We start from the raw sequence: 16233 nt of genomic DNA, 5'->3' as shown, positions 1-16233 counted from the left end.
GAAACCAAAAATTTTTGTGGTTTGAAGATTATTACTAGCAACTAATTTATGACAGATATAATCTTGTCGCTCTGTCTTAGCTATTAAACTATTTGTGTGTAAGTGTTCATTGGATGACAGTATCACTCATATCATTCTTTAAATGTAATTAGTATTAGAGAAAATTAGATGTTCATAATTTTGATGTTCTACCGTAACATTCACTGATAAAAATAAAAAACAAACATAAATATAGAATGGAGGAAATATGAAAGGCTTTTAGAACTAATTTTCGGTACACGAGCACTATTTTTTTGCAACGACGCTGATTTCTACCAAAATGGTGATGAATCACTAAATTTTGTTTGTAAATCTTACCGACTTTTGCCAAATCCGAATGAATTTCAAGGTGTTCAGTCATAATTCCTTTTTCACCCGCATATTCAGGATAAAAATAAGAGCGCATAAACTATTAAGATTGAGTCTCAAAATAGTAAAGAAATCTAAGATATTATGTAACCATCAGAAACGGCATGGCACACACATATTTCAGAAAAATTCTGTCAACGTAACAGTTTATTCATCACCAAATTTTTCATAAAAAGGATTATGTTCATCATAAAACTGAATTTAAAACCTTCTCGAATTTAAATTCATTCCGAAATAGATTTGACATAGGTTTGATGCTATTATATAACAGCAAAGTGCTACAGAAATCTTATGAAAAACGGTCTACTACACTGGAATATAATCTGATAATGGTTTTATTAGGATTTTGAGAAGTTTAAAGTTGTTATGCTATATTTATGAAGTAACACTGAAAACTATTACAAGTATTTCTTAAATTGAATATGTAACTTGGTATGTTTTCTGCTTCAAATTACTCACACTGAAAAACATGATTCGAATGTTCGATGTTCTCTCTATTCATACCCCAAAATAAGACTCTTTCTAAACAATTTAAAAACAAGTTTTCTTTCCATCGAACGGCATTCAACCCGATGACACAAGACGAAGTAATAAGAAGATTTAGAGTTTCCAGAAGTGAATATAGGGGACCAATGTTATAAATGGAATTTCGATAGGTCATCAAGAAACAGGATGATTACACAATTGGTTTATTCATGTATTGGATATTTATCGTTTATTATTACCACATGTGCATTCAACATATGAATCATTATGTTTTTAAGCCCATTTCAACAATAATCTTACTTGTTATTGAATAGAAAACAATTACTCAATAGTGCTGATTTTTTGTACAAATATGAATAAATTGTTTTCTCTATTTGTATTTCAAAACTTCACCTAATTAATGAATATTTCTTGGCTTGACTGCTTTTTGAAAATATGCTACAAAGTATATAAGTTTTATGCTGCTTTTTAGCATTTTACCGAGATTTTTTTTTCAAAATATGACGATGATTGTTTATTATTTGATGCTCAGAAGAAGGAAATACTGTTTCATGAGTTCACCATCGCTCGCCAATGGCGCTGGTAGCAGTAAACAGTGATGTGATTTTGCGCTGTACAACGATGAATGACCGTAGTACGGAAATCACCGTTGTATCATGATGCTCGCGTGATACCACCGTGATTCAGGGTGACAGACATGTGATTTCATGGTGTACAGTGATACAGATAACACATGTCTGTCATAAGCATTAGACTATTATCTTTGGAGGGCTGTCGAAGATAAGTGTTATGTGGACAAGCAAGAGACAATTCAAGCCTTGAAGGACAACAGCCATAGCTGAAATAAAGCTGCATACAATCGGAAATGTACTAAAAAGCTGGACCGACCATATGGCGTACTGCAAGGCCAGCCAAGGCAGCCATTTGAATGAAATTGCACGGAACCCCTCACGATCGTGAAACAACCAAAATATTAATTGTTTTTCTGAATTTGTTTGGTTAAAATTTGGTACAACTAATCGATTGTTGTTTTTTCTAAACTGTCATTTTTGTTTTTCGATCAACAGAAACGATGGTTAAGATAACAAAATTTTTGGTTGAAAGAAGGATGGTGTCAATTAGTCAAGACACACACCTTTCAATTTCAATAAAGATTTTAGTTACAACAACCGACCTTGTTTTTGATTTAACAGTTATGTGAGTTGAAAAACAAATCGGTTTTAGTGGTTTTAGATATAACGATTAGTTATTTCAACTTAAGCAAAATTATTGATTTTGAATGACAATAAAATATTCCTTATTGTTATACGTTCTGATTTTTTTAAATGAAAATTCGGTATGTTAGGATATATAAAAAATATGTAATATTTAATATAAATAATATACTGTCTTTTAGTAGTACTGGTGTCAACGAAACTTTTTAATTGTGACCACCACGAACAAAAAGTCGAACCGAACGCACTGATTTTTATTTTTTGAGCCATTGCAACTCACATGTTTCAACAGATTATATTGACGAATAATAAACATTTTCAATTTAATCACTTTGCTCATACAATTTTATGTACATGCCTTGAAGATAACATGATGCTCATTCATTAACACGTATTTCACGATGGAGAATCAAGTTGATTTTAAGACCAAAATTCAAACGCATACAATTCACTGGGTTCTAGTTTTGGTTAAACACGTTTTGTTAATTGCAATATCTCTAACGGCTATCAGTTCTGTGCATAGCATTACTTTATATCAATCGTTTCTTCTCGTAACACCAGAGTAGTAAAGATGTAGATAATTTATCATCACATTAATATTCTGACACATTAATAGTGCTTTCATTTGAATCTGAGCTTGTAAAAATCGGTCTTGCCGTCTTCGAGAAAACTTATGTGCATATTTTTGTTACATACATACACACATACACACAGTTCGTCGCCTCCGGGCCTCGATTGAAAAGTCAGTTTTCCCAGCGATTGGTCAACTGTATCCTGTATCAAAATCCATTTTTTTTGCACTGTACAATGTGTGCACAGCACTGGTGAAACAGAAACCAAAACTGAACCTTATCAGTTCATTTTCAAAAAGTCTACCAATATTGAACATAATTTTATTATCACTTTCTTTTACGAGGCCGTCACGTCAGTTAGTACTAATTTGTTATACAGTGTCTAGTTTTGATTACTGTTGTGACAAAAAAACTTCAACGATCAGCCGTATGGGGTTGTTCGAGCCATCGATGTGGAACAAGGCAAAAAATTCTAATGATTTACAATCAAACATTTTAATCAATAGTCACACTTTTGAATCCGGAGTTGCACGAGAGTCTGCTTAGATTGATCTTGATTAGGAACCAGCACCGAACATTGTTTGTCTTGATTTGTAGTTGTTTTATAGCCAACGAATTTACACCAATATCCCCAATGTATGCAATTATAGCTTTAAACATACTTGCGATACGGGTTTCGATATTTAAGCTTCTCTTCGCCAAGCTTGTGTTCAAGTTTTGTATGCAAGCAGTTGTTTTTATAGCGTTAAGTTTCTCTACTCTGCGATTTCGGTTGAAGCGATAAACTTTTTCTCATTAATCGAGTTCATCTTATATGAATTAGAAATTAATCTTAAACACTCAAAATTTACCCTAGGGTAGTAGTCAATTTCTCAGGCGAAACGACATAACATGGAATTTCATTCGAGCTTCCATGACACAAAATCAGAGCATACCAATTGGAGCTTCAAATCGTTTTATCCTACTGTCTAGCAACAACCTACCTCTAGCATGCTACGCGTAGGACTGAAACATTAGCTATAAATTTGAATCTCTTTATAGATTCGAGTACTTCCAACAGCTTCGCTTTTGCATCGATTGACCAATCAGAGCGATACTTTTCCTTGGTATATCGCTTACTCCTTCAAAACCGTCGACCGTGGCAGGAAAATCGGGTATGCCGAAGATTTTTAGCAGACAAAACAGGACACTGCTCGCTCGCTACTAATCAAAATTTCAATCATATGTAATTGAAAATACGTGACTTGATACATTCAAATCGAAACTTAGAAAACGAGTTCGTGTATGGCAGCGAAATTTACTGTTGCTATCTCCGAGTGCTTTGCATTCATAGTGCATACTTGCACAACCGCAAAACAAATAACGAAGTTCACACACTCCAACTGTCTGAACGCCGCTGCTGAAAATACGAATGTTTGTGAACCCACTTCAATCAATTTGTAAAATTGAACCCACTCTCAACACCTCACGGCAAATCATACGATTGCAGCAAACTCGCAAATTTTGTTTCCCTGTTTTGCTGATTGAATGTAAACCAGAAAGGATGTATGTACGGGAAATGTGCACTAGTCATCGCTAGTGTTATCAAGTTGTACGCCTAAAATCAAATTTTCCGCAAATCATTCGTACTATCGCATAAGCCACACGTTGTCCGAAAATATGTCACCAATACGCCAATACGAAGAGATAGAAATTAGTCAAACATTTTTCTGCATTTCCGAGTCCCAGAGGTTGTAGTTTTATATATGAAAACCGATTAAACTCGACAAATTGAAAATAAATATGTGTGCGTGCGTGTGTATAGGAATGACAGCTTATAGTTCGAAACGAGCAAACCTTCTGTCAATTACAATGTAAAGCTAACGACTCTGCCAATATTTTGGATTAAATGTTTTTGATTGTTGCCAACAATATGGATGAGAAGTCATCACTCTGGTTATAGGCACTCTACCCAAAATGTAAGGTCGAAATCTCAGAGATTGCTGAGCCAATTTCAAACGAGGTAGTCTCAACCCGAGTAAATTCAAACTTAAAAATGAGAATAAATCAATATCTGATTATGATAGCAACATCAGATTGAAATCTTCATATGATCAATCCTATATTGCGTTTTACAAAAACTCTTCGACATCCTGTTGCAGTTGGTCGGAAACAAAACCCTGATCCATGATAAGATTTTTGTCAACATTTTTGCAGCATTTACACCAATACTGCTCCTTATTCTAGCTGAAGCTAGGCGTATCGGACTGGCCACAAATGATCTCAGGTGATCTCAGAATCATTCGTGTATTGAGTGGCTGGCGACGAGCAGCCATGGACCGAGTTATGTGGAGACGTATTCTTGATTCAGCAAAGGACACCCCAGGACTATAGCTGTCAGGTAGGGTAATTGGTGGTCACGAGATTAATGAGGTAAAACCACACATCTGGAGGATATTGGATTGGCTGGCGATCATCGGTACCATGTTTATCTGAGGCTAGTCCATCTCCTTTAGAAATCTCCTGGCGTAATCAGACTTCGCCAGAATCGACCAAAAGGCCTCATTCTCTTTCGAGGACGAATAGCGGCTTAGGCATTCCCATCTCGCTAATCGTCAGACACAGAAGGACCTTCTTCAGGAACTTGATATGAGAAATACAATTGACGTCAACAATTTCCTTCTGGTGGGGTACGTTAAGCGTCAGGTTCTCTAATACCGTTTTCGTTTTCTGGTCAGAGCAGCCCGAGGGCTGCCCTAGAGTCGCCCCTCTAATAGCCTAGTTTCGCTCTGAATTTATTCACAGTTCGCACTACGACGGTCAAATATCAATCATCAACAAACGAGTTCTGGTATTAAAACATATTGTATCTAAGCTCTTGACTGTCTTAATTGTAAGTATTGTAATTATGATCATTCATAAATAAATATTCTATTTTCTTTAATTTTTCGCTTTGCGATAAAAAAACGTAGCTTGAGCCTACATTTTTTTTTCTCCTACAAAATTGTTTTTCAAGAAAGAGTACTATTTGATATATTATGGATATTCTCATAGACCTGTTAGAGTCAAGTTCAAGCGAGGATGAATCTGATGAAATGCCATTTCCTTTCCTAGTTTCACCAACGATAACAACACAGAACTTTGTACCAAGAGTTAAGAATTTCATTGAAACGGTTGTGGGAAACTATTCAAATGAAGAAGTAAATAAAACCGCTTCGCTTAAAGAATTTTCCGGTGCATATCCGTTAGCTGGGCACTAAAAAATGCATCATATTGTTCTGGTGAGTGTCTTGTCCTATCTCACTGTCGCACGTTCGGGTCAAATTGATGTAAAGTAGGTGAGTAAACAGGATAAACGAGGATGTTAAAAAGGCGGGTGGATAATGTCAGAGACATAACTGGATGTCGTGAATACGAAAAAACTGACACGCTCCCATCACTTTTCCGAATATCAGTTAGTTGATTAATTGTATGAATTGTGCAAGCTTTCCTCTTTTTCACTAATAGAGTTTGAAGCGATGCTACTATTCTACAACTATATATTCCATTAAGTTATTAAACAGCTACTATTCTACAACTATATATGTCAAACTTGAAACAATTTTTTTTTAATTTGCTAATATAGGAGGCTAGGTACGACAAATTTGTAGTTTATTTTTATTGAAGCTATGAAGCTCGAAGATATCTTATTCTTCTCGAAAGTTCAGTACGAGACAATTGCAATAGCCTGGTCTGAAATGTATCGACGATCTTCGGTATGCAAGAGTCATTTTATTAATAATATTGATAGTAATAATAATATTAATGATAATAATAATAATAATATTACAGATTAATCTGTACATATATGTATGTATAAATAAAATACAGATTAATCTGTATATATTGCAACCCTGTTTCGCATGTCATATTTTCACACGACCTCATACTAGTATAAAGATGTGTTCAACATCATCACTTTCGCTTTGGCATTGCCGTTCGTAATTGAATGTGTTAGTGACGGTGCAAATTATTTTAACTTCCATCTTGATGAATCTTTTGGTAGGAAATATTGAAAGTTTAATTAACTCCTAACGATTATCTGTGGCACTAAAAAGTGCCTTGAATTGTCACAATCAACAAGATCTGCATTTAGATCTGAGATGGTTCTCGTGTGTGTCTTGTTTCGGCAACAGTTGCTCAGAAAATGGTAGGAAAGGGACAACATTCAACTAGTTTTTCTATTGGTAGTTAGATTATATAAATCCTTCCACAGATCACTGAGCTATGAGCTTTCAAAATACGAGAAAAGCAAACGCGCCTTATGAATTATCCTCTTTGATACTCGTTTATACCAAACATTTCAGAAAAGTTTAATTTTGAACTATTTGAGATTATGACACACAACTGAAAATTTTATCATAAAATTGTGATCATATTGCCGATGGCATGTAGCAAGAATTATGTTGATTCATTAGATACAACAGGAGATATTCACGATCAAAAACTTATCAGTCTCTTAGAAGGTAAATTTTGGAAAGGCGCCCCATAGTAAAGTAAGTCGTATTCACGACAAAACATTTCGAATGGAATCCAATATTTCGTTCACATGTCCTATTGATGTTGTCAAAAATGATTCAATATTCATTTAGGGGTTAGCCAAATTTTGTGCTAGGGCACATAACCGTTTTTTATTAGTTTTACGTTTCGTCTTTGACTCATCAGTGCACAGCAGTTCAATATTGTTTTCAATTCAAATTGATATCCATGGATCTCATGGAAGTGTAATGAATGTGAAAAGCGCTGTTTTCATTAAATCAAAACTGAAATTGTTCTTATGAAATGATTAAGAAGTTTAATGACTGAAAGGTTACCCGCTGCGCTCCTTTTCTTTTTATACCGGTCGCATTATTGTCGAGGACAATTTTAACCCGGTTGTTCTCCGACATTCTAGCAACATGCCCGGCCCACCGTAACCACCCAAACTTGGTCGTTTGGATGATGCAGTTCACGGTTCATTCGCCTTCTCCACGTACCGTCTTTCACCCGCACTTCGCCATAGATGGTTCGAAACATCTTCCGTTCAAAAACAGAGGTCCGTAGAGGAAAATCGGTCTAATCCGAGTTTTGTAGTTACTCAACTTCGTACAACGGCGAATTCGACTTGATTGAAGTATCCTGCGAAGTCCAAAGTTAGCACAATTTCCTGACAAGATGCGTCTCTGAATTCCTCTGCTGGTGTAATGGGTGAATGACATTATCTCATCTTAAGCTCCTGCGTTTCATGTTCTTTGTCTTTAACACATTCAAATTATTTCCAATTTTCATTACAATTTCAAAGAATTGCGGAAGCAAATGATGTCATAATGGTAATAATCAAATCATGAATATTATAAGGTTGAAAAGTTTGTACTTATGATTGAACACCCAACGGAAATTTTAACAAAATTTTATTCATATTGCAATAAGGAATACTTTTAAAAAATTGGTAAAATTTAAGTTAAAAACCATAAATATTATAATTTTAACAACGTAGATGAATCCGTCATATAAATATAGATAAATTCCAATTTTTATAGTGAATTCTGATAATATAGTAGAAAATTAACATGACACGCGTGAAATTTGTTAACCTTTAGTTAATGACTCTGACTATTTGAATATGATCCCAATATGTCACTATGATGAATAATTTTGCATAAATTCTATTCACTCGTTTTTACTGTAGAAGTCAATTTTATTTAGAAATGTTTAGGAATACTCTATTTGTTCTGCGATACCACTAAAAATTTTCCCTTTAGTCTATATTAAGTAAGTATGAATTCAGTTTCTGAGAATAAGGACTGTGAATCAAAGCTCAAGCTCTGACACACCTCCATAAGCGGTTACTTCTGCCATTTATATTTGTAATTGTCTCGTTTATCCGGTCTACTCACCAACTTTACCTCAACTTGGTTCAAAAGTGCGGTGGCGAGATCGGCATTTTTTTTCTGGTTCCCGGCTTATAGATAAGTACCAATCATTCAATTTGGAAACAAATGATTAAAACATAATATGTGACACTTGTGTTAGGATTTATTTTTTATTTTTCTATATATCTTAAAAAGTCGAGTTTCACAGTGATTGCATTGAATTTCATAATGAGAAAGGTGCAATACTATCAACTATCAACCACCGAATTGAGCACGTAAGAATGCTTATTTAAACTCATGATTATTTAAAAAAACAACAGCTTTATAGTTATTTAACATTTTTAGATTTCAAATTTTCCTAACGTTATTAGAGCTATTGATGGGTCATATATCATGATTAGAAAACCAGTTGGAAAAATATGGTCAACCTACATAAATCGTCACGATCTCACCTCTATCACATTGCAAGCAATTTGCGACTCAACAAAAAAAGTTCTAGACGTATGCATTGGTTCTCCAAGTCGTATTCATGATTCTCGTGTTCTCACGTTATCACCGATAAGTGATGAAATTGCAACGATATGCAAAGCAGGACGGTTTCATCTCGTTCGTGATGCAGCGTACCCAATTCGAGAATATTTATTGACCCCTTATCGAAATCAATGAAGCCTAACGCTCAAGCAACGACGTTACAATCTGAGACACGCACAGACTCGAGTAAAGATTGAAAACGCTTTCGGAACTCTTAAATTTCGGTTCCGCCAATTAACACGTCTTGATTTTTCCACGGTTATGCGAATGAGCAAATTGGTACTTTAATGCTGTGTATTGCACAATATTTTCATGGATAGAAATGATCTTATGGATAATGAAGACGAAAATTATAATGGCCCTTATTACCGTTCTCACTTCCACTTTCACGTTCACTTCACTTACATGTCACTTCACTTGATTTTCCCTATTAGGGGAAAGTCTTATAAAGCGCCCCTGCTAGCCAAAATGCCCCCTTTCCTTTCTTAAGCATTGAAGACTTTTCTTAACCAAAGTTTTATCACTAACACTATCTTTTCGTAGGATCTTCCTGCTATGCAAGTTTGGTGGTTATCGTTTGCAGGAAAGTATGAAAAAACTAAAAATTTCATTTGGCAGCTTTTCGATGTAAAGTTTTGCTTCGACTAAATAGATGTTTTATCCGCCATTTCTTTGACATACTGATTATCTCAAAACAGTAACTTTATGGACATTTCAAGAAGCACAATGCATCATTGTTGTGGGATAAAATGTCTTTTGTTGTGTGTCATGCCACTGGTTTGTTGTGAGCCACATTTTACGGCTGCTGGGGCATTATGTCTGAGGCGAGCGAAAAAAACTAAAAATGTAGCCGTTTTGGAAAATGTGTTTATATCAATCAATTCTCATCTTTTCTATTGGAGTCATTGAAAATTATGTTCCTCATCCGTATTGCAGTGAAATACTTACATTCTCGAGGAAAATATATCAATACACTTGGAAATATCTCAATGTTTTCTTAAGGGGGCATATTATAAAACTTTACCCTACCAGTATCACGAACAGTGAAGTGATCAAAATGAACACCGTGAAGTGATAGAGAGCCGACGTTTCAATCAAAGTAACCCTGTTCATTTTGCGTGACGTCCAGAATCGCGCTGGTGGTTTGTTTTGATTTAAAAGACGAAGTAAAAATGAGTTTAGAATTGTGGTTCGATACAGATAGTGAAGACGAGGAAATATACACCTGCTTAGCATTAGAACGTAGACGGATAAGGGACAGATCAAATCCACTGGATCAAACGGAGAAATCGTGAGTATTTGGAATAATTTACTTTACGTGTGATTATGAAACCGTATTGCATACGTATTCTCTAGGTTCAGGCAGTTCTTTCGAGTTTCAAAAAAAAATTTCAAATATCTTCTGGGTGTGATTGATGCAAAAATTAACCCAGTTCAACTGTCTACATCAGTTTCTCCAATGATCATGTTCGCAGCTTCATTGAGATTTTTCGCCGAAGGAAACTACCAGAAAGGTGTAGGAAATGATCGTTACATTGGATTGGCACAATCAACGATGTCAAAAATGTTGCAACGTGTAACGGAAATAATCGAAAATGAAATATGCCCCGTCGAAATACAGTTCCCATCAAGTGATGGTGAAATAAACAAGATCAAAATAGGTTTCTTCCTGTTTGTGATAAACATTTGTTCTACAATCGTAAAGGTTTTTACAGTTTGAATGTTATGTTGGTAAACCTTGATCAATACTTGATTTTAATTGTACAACTCATACTAATTTATTGTTACAGGTTTGCGATCACAATCTGATAATTCGATATATCGATGCCAATCATCCAGGTACATGCCACGACTCGTTCATATGGAACGGCAGTTCGTTAAATCAATTATTGAGACAAAGATACGACAACGGAGAAAGAAACTCCTAGTTACTTGGTAAGAACAGAGTTATTGATAGAATTGAAACGGTTGAAATTCTTCTAATGAATGCACTTTGTAGATTCTTAAGCTTTTCGGATTAGCTAGTAATTTATAACGATTTCATTTCCATCCTAGGTGATGCTGGTTATCCTTTAACGTTTCTAATCACACCTTTCCGTATAGGAGATACTACTGAACGGCAAACAAGGTTCAACGAAATTCATTCCAAAACTAGAATTACTGTAGAAAGATCAATTGGAGTAGTCAAAAATACCTTCCGATGCATTTTAGGAGCAAGACAACTACATTACAAACCTGAAAAAGCAACCAAAATAATCAACGTTTGTGCAGCTTCACATAACTTGCGAATGAAGTATAAAATGGATTACGACCAGCTAGATTTACCAAATGGAGAGTATGGTGCAGAACTTTATGGTGTAGAAGAAAATGAACGTGATGCAGATGAAATTCGAGAAGAAATTACGAGCAATATTTTGTGAAAAATCAAGTTTGTAAAACAATTTTGCGCTTTTACACTTCTTCACGTTGAGCCTTTTTTATTGAAGACCTTGACCATTCCATTCGAGTTAATTATAACATACATGTGGCAATTTTATTGATCTTCTTTACAGTTGAATTGTTGACTTTTTGCCCTTCTCATATAGAAAGTTTATGCAATCACTGTGAAAACAGACTCTTGAACCGAGGCCCGGAGAGCCGACTGTCATAAACCAATCAATTCAACTCGACGAGCTGAGCAAATCGCCCTTATTCTGAATAACGCCGTATCGTTTTTTCCCTCGTATATCATTTGTATTCCCCATAACGCTAGCAAAATCAAAGGTACCTATGATTCTATCGAACCACATTCGATCGAATAATCAATACGTCGTTATTCAGAATAAGGGCGAATATCTATGTGTGTGCACAATTAAGAGATGGCTAGATGGCTAGTTTTTCAAGATGTATTTACGCTATTGTTTATGTTTCCAGATTTTATGATTACTTTCCGAGTTGTGCAAAGTTTATTGTAAAAACGATTTTTTTTTCAAAGTACCGGTTACATTTGGCTTTGTAAGCAAAATATGTTCTGCACGTAGATAAATAGAACACATTAGATTCTAATATATTGAACCATTGTTTGAATCAAATAAAACTATTTTTGAATTAAAATTTGAATCAAATAAAACTCTTTTTGAATGAAATTTAGTGTGACAATGCATATTAGATTAAAATATATTAGGTTTTGTATACAAATTTCAAAATTTCATTGAATTAAATCTAAAATTTATTTGATTCGAATATTTCGTTCTTGAATCAAATGCCTGAGATTTTTTATTCTAAAATATTTCCATTAAATCCAGTCTTCTAATTCCGATTCCGGAAACCGTTATCAAAAATGTCCATTATGAAACATCGATTTCTGATGAAATGGTAATGAGAAAGGTACAATTACACCAACTGTTGTTGTGATTAGCATCGTCGTTGTAAGGATCATTTGTCTCAGTTTGTTGTATGTTGGTAGCGGTTGATAGTTCAGTTGATGATAGTGTTTGATTGTTTTTTTGTGTCTGTTTTCGAAGTACTAGGATTACTTGAACTTTGAGTAAAAGAAGTCTCATTGCTTTTAGATATAGGTGTCTTTGTATCCATTTTCTCACACTCAGGAATCAGGAATCAGAACAAATTGGCTCAAATGGAACGTTCCCCTTGATATTTGGAGATTTGTGCCTTGCCATCAATATGTTTTTAGCATCATTTTGCCGATATATAAGAGGGAAGGATTGAAAGGAAATGGTAAGGGTTGGACTAGGAGGATGGGAAAAATTGACGACACAAAAACACATAAAAGCAGAAGTAAATTCTGCACCCCTAAGGGATGCTGAACAATCTGCTGAGGATCACATTGAGTGGAAGCAGAAGAAAATTCTGAACCTGTACGAGGTCCCGAACAGTCTGCTGTTAATAAAACCTCCAACCCCCGAGAGGATTTAGAGATCTTACAAAAGCGACACCATTCTGCACTTTCGGAAGAATGCAGAACGACTCGCAGTATGTACGAGCAGAAGTAAATTCGGTACCCCCCAAAGGATACCAAACAATCTGCTAAACCCTATTTAATGTGAATACAGAAGGGATTCATTCACTCCAGGAAGAACGATGAACCCTTCTGACTATAGCTCCTTACCACATTGGGTGAGAAACGACAGAATATCCTTCAATTTTAGCTCCGCATACACAGACTCAACCATGTATGGAGAACCAAAAACCCGGATACGTAGCTGCGTCAATGCGGGACAGTTACGTATCAGATGATATGAAGTACCATAATCGCATTTACACAAATCACACGAATAATACTCAGCACGTTGAATAGTAGCCATGTGATAATTGAGTTTGCAATGTCCAGTCTGAGCTCCGACCAGAATACTTCAATGATACTTGGAGAAATGCAGTAGACACTTTGACATTTTCAGATTTAAATCTGGTAGAAATGCTTTTGTCTGAGCGCAAGTTTGCAAGCTGCGCCAGTAGCTGGCATGTTTGGATGCAGCCCAAGAACATATCTTGTGCTTTATCCAACTAGTTGAATGTGGTAAAGCTGGTTCAGGACCAACGAAATCATTCGTTGCACCAGCTCTAGCCAACTCATCAGCCCATTCATTTCCAGTAATACCAGAATGGCCGGGTACCCATAAGAAGTAAACAGCATTTGAAATGCTGAGGTTTTCAATTTGAGTTCGACATGCGATCACTAGATTCGACCGTGAGTCATTCGAACTGAGTGCTTTTAAGGCTGCCTGACTGTCGGAACAAAAATTAATACGTTTACCACAGATCCTCTGCTGAAGTGCCGATTGTACTCCACACAGAATTGCGTAGATTTCTGCTTGGAACACAGTACAGTATCTACCAAGTGAATGAGACTGCTCCAGCCTCATTTCACGACAGTAGACACCAGCACCAGCACGACCATTCAACAGAGAACCGTCCGTAAAACAAACTATGTGTTCATCAAGTTGTCGTTCCAGACAACCAGACAACCATTCCTAACGAAGAGTATAGCTCACATTGAATGTTTTAAAAGGAAAACTGAATGTGAGAGTTAGGTCACTAGGAGCGAGTAAATACTCATCCCACGTAACCATTTGAGACCACAAGCGAGTGTGCTGGTAGCATAATCAAATGGGTTACTGTTCCAAAGCCCTATAACCCTAAGACGGTATGCACAAGATAATGCTTCTTGATTTAGGAACACATGTAGTGGTTTAATACACAGTAGCGCCTCTAGAGCAGCATTAGGAGTTGTCGTAAATGCTCCTGTCATCGCCATTAGGACCATCCTTTGGAGATGATTTAGCTTTGACTGAACTGTCGCGACTTCTCCTTTCTGCCACCATACAAGACATCCATATGCTAAAATTGGTCTAACAATAGTTGTGTAGATCCAATGAATATATCTGGGTTTGAGTCCCCATGATTTTCCAAAAGCTCGTCTGCATTGGCCGAAAGCCATGCAAGCTCTTTCAATCCTGAAGTCAATGTGAGCAGACCAATTCAGTTTTGAGTCAAGAATAACCCCGACGTATTTAACTTGATCGACCACAGTGACCTCTGAACCAAAGAACTGCAACGGACGAGCTCCTGTAATTATCCTACGATGAGTGAAAAGCACCATTTGATGTTTTGCCCGGATTTACAGATAATCCAACCTGACAACACCATTGTTCAACAGATCGCAGGGCTTGCTGCATTAAATCAAAGAGAGTGTTAATGCTTATACCGGTCATCAATATATGATAATCGTCGGCAAAACCATAAGTCGGAAATCCAAGGTTATTAAGTTTCCTTAACAAACCATCAGCGACTAGGTTCCATAAAAGTGGGGATAGTACACCACCTTGAGGAAAAACCCAAGATATTCCGTCCACGACTGCAATGTTTAACCTCCTGCAGCCATTCAGCCATCGGCACGGAAATACACCTTGACTTAGGAGTTCCTATTTTTGTGGCCTTTTACGACATGGAACAGGAAACCAGTGGATCAATTCTTGGTAAAAAATAATTCCGCCGGATACCACACGGCTTACCTGTTTGGTGGACTTATACCACCGGTACAGGTGGACCGTAGCGTTATTCTTAGCCAGTTGGGAAACCGCTACCGACACTACACGGCTATCTAGGCTGCTCAGAGAGGGAAGTTAACATTGATGGTCAACTTCCATGGATGGCCGAGCAGCCGGATAAATTATGAAACATCGATTTCTGATGAAATGTTAATGAGAAAGGTACAATTACACCAACTGTTGTTGTGATTAGCATCGTCGTTGTAAGGATCATTTGTCTCAGTTTGTTGTATGTTGGTAGCGGTTGATAGTTCAGTTGATGATAGTGTTTGATTGTTTTTTGTGTCTGTTTTCGAAGTACTAGGATTACTTGAACTTTGAGTAAAAGAAGTCTCATTGCTTTTAGATATAGGTGTCTTTGTATCCATTTTCTCACACTCAACATTCAAAGTTGCTCTACAAACATTATTTCGGGAGTTTTGTGAAACTTACCAGTGGTAAGTTGAACAGACGATTTAAAGTCCTGGCATTACATTCCTTTCGTGGAATTTGGCGTCTCTGTTTCAACAGATTTCACAGACGATTCATAGTGTACAGCATCATTGCATGGCTAGTGCCACGATCCTACTGACACTAAGAATGCTTCCAGGTCGAGGCTTGAACATACGACAACTGGTGTGTAAGACCAGTGCCCTATGCATTAAACCACCAACCCGGGCTAATGACTTTAGTATGCTTAAAAATCTTTCTGCACATATCTAACATAGATAACAATTTTAAAACAATGTACAACATCTTGAAATATCAATAAGTTACATTTGCTATTTGAGGTATGTATTGAAATGGCATCACATGCCTGCGAACTGTTTTGTACTTGTATAGCAGATACTACCATGTGTGTTAGTAAAGTCAGGGACGTCGTAAGAAAGTTTGGGTCGGGGGATGGTAGTAATATTCCACCATCCCCCGACTCAAATTTTCTTATGACGGGCCTGACTTTACTAACACACATAGTAGTATCTGCTATACAAATACAAAACAGTTCGTTCAAATATGAGTTATAACTAAAATTTCGATCTAAGCCAATTACTTACAAACATGTAGAACAAATCTTATTTATGCTGTATCATGTGGTGAATATTCCAATTAGTTTTGTAAATAATAA

At 36.2% G+C, this 16233-nt stretch overlaps 2 pseudogenes; both read left to right on the top strand.

Moving 5' to 3' along the window:
- Nucleotides 1-5697: 5697 nt before the first annotated feature.
- Nucleotides 5698-10133, top strand: LOC131428800 (putative nuclease HARBI1; annotated as a pseudogene).
- A 120-nt stretch (nt 10134-10253) lies between these two features.
- Nucleotides 10254-11501, top strand: LOC131428799 (putative nuclease HARBI1; annotated as a pseudogene).
- The last annotated feature ends 4732 nt before the right edge of the window (nt 11502-16233 follow it).

The sequence above is a fragment of the Malaya genurostris genome, chromosome 2 (assembly GCF_030247185.1).
Source record: "Malaya genurostris strain Urasoe2022 chromosome 2, Malgen_1.1, whole genome shotgun sequence".
In the NCBI taxonomy this organism is placed as follows: Eukaryota; Metazoa; Arthropoda; class Insecta; order Diptera; family Culicidae; genus Malaya; species Malaya genurostris.
The sequence above is the reverse complement of the archived record's forward strand: the minus strand, read 5'-3'. Positions and strand labels throughout refer to the sequence as shown.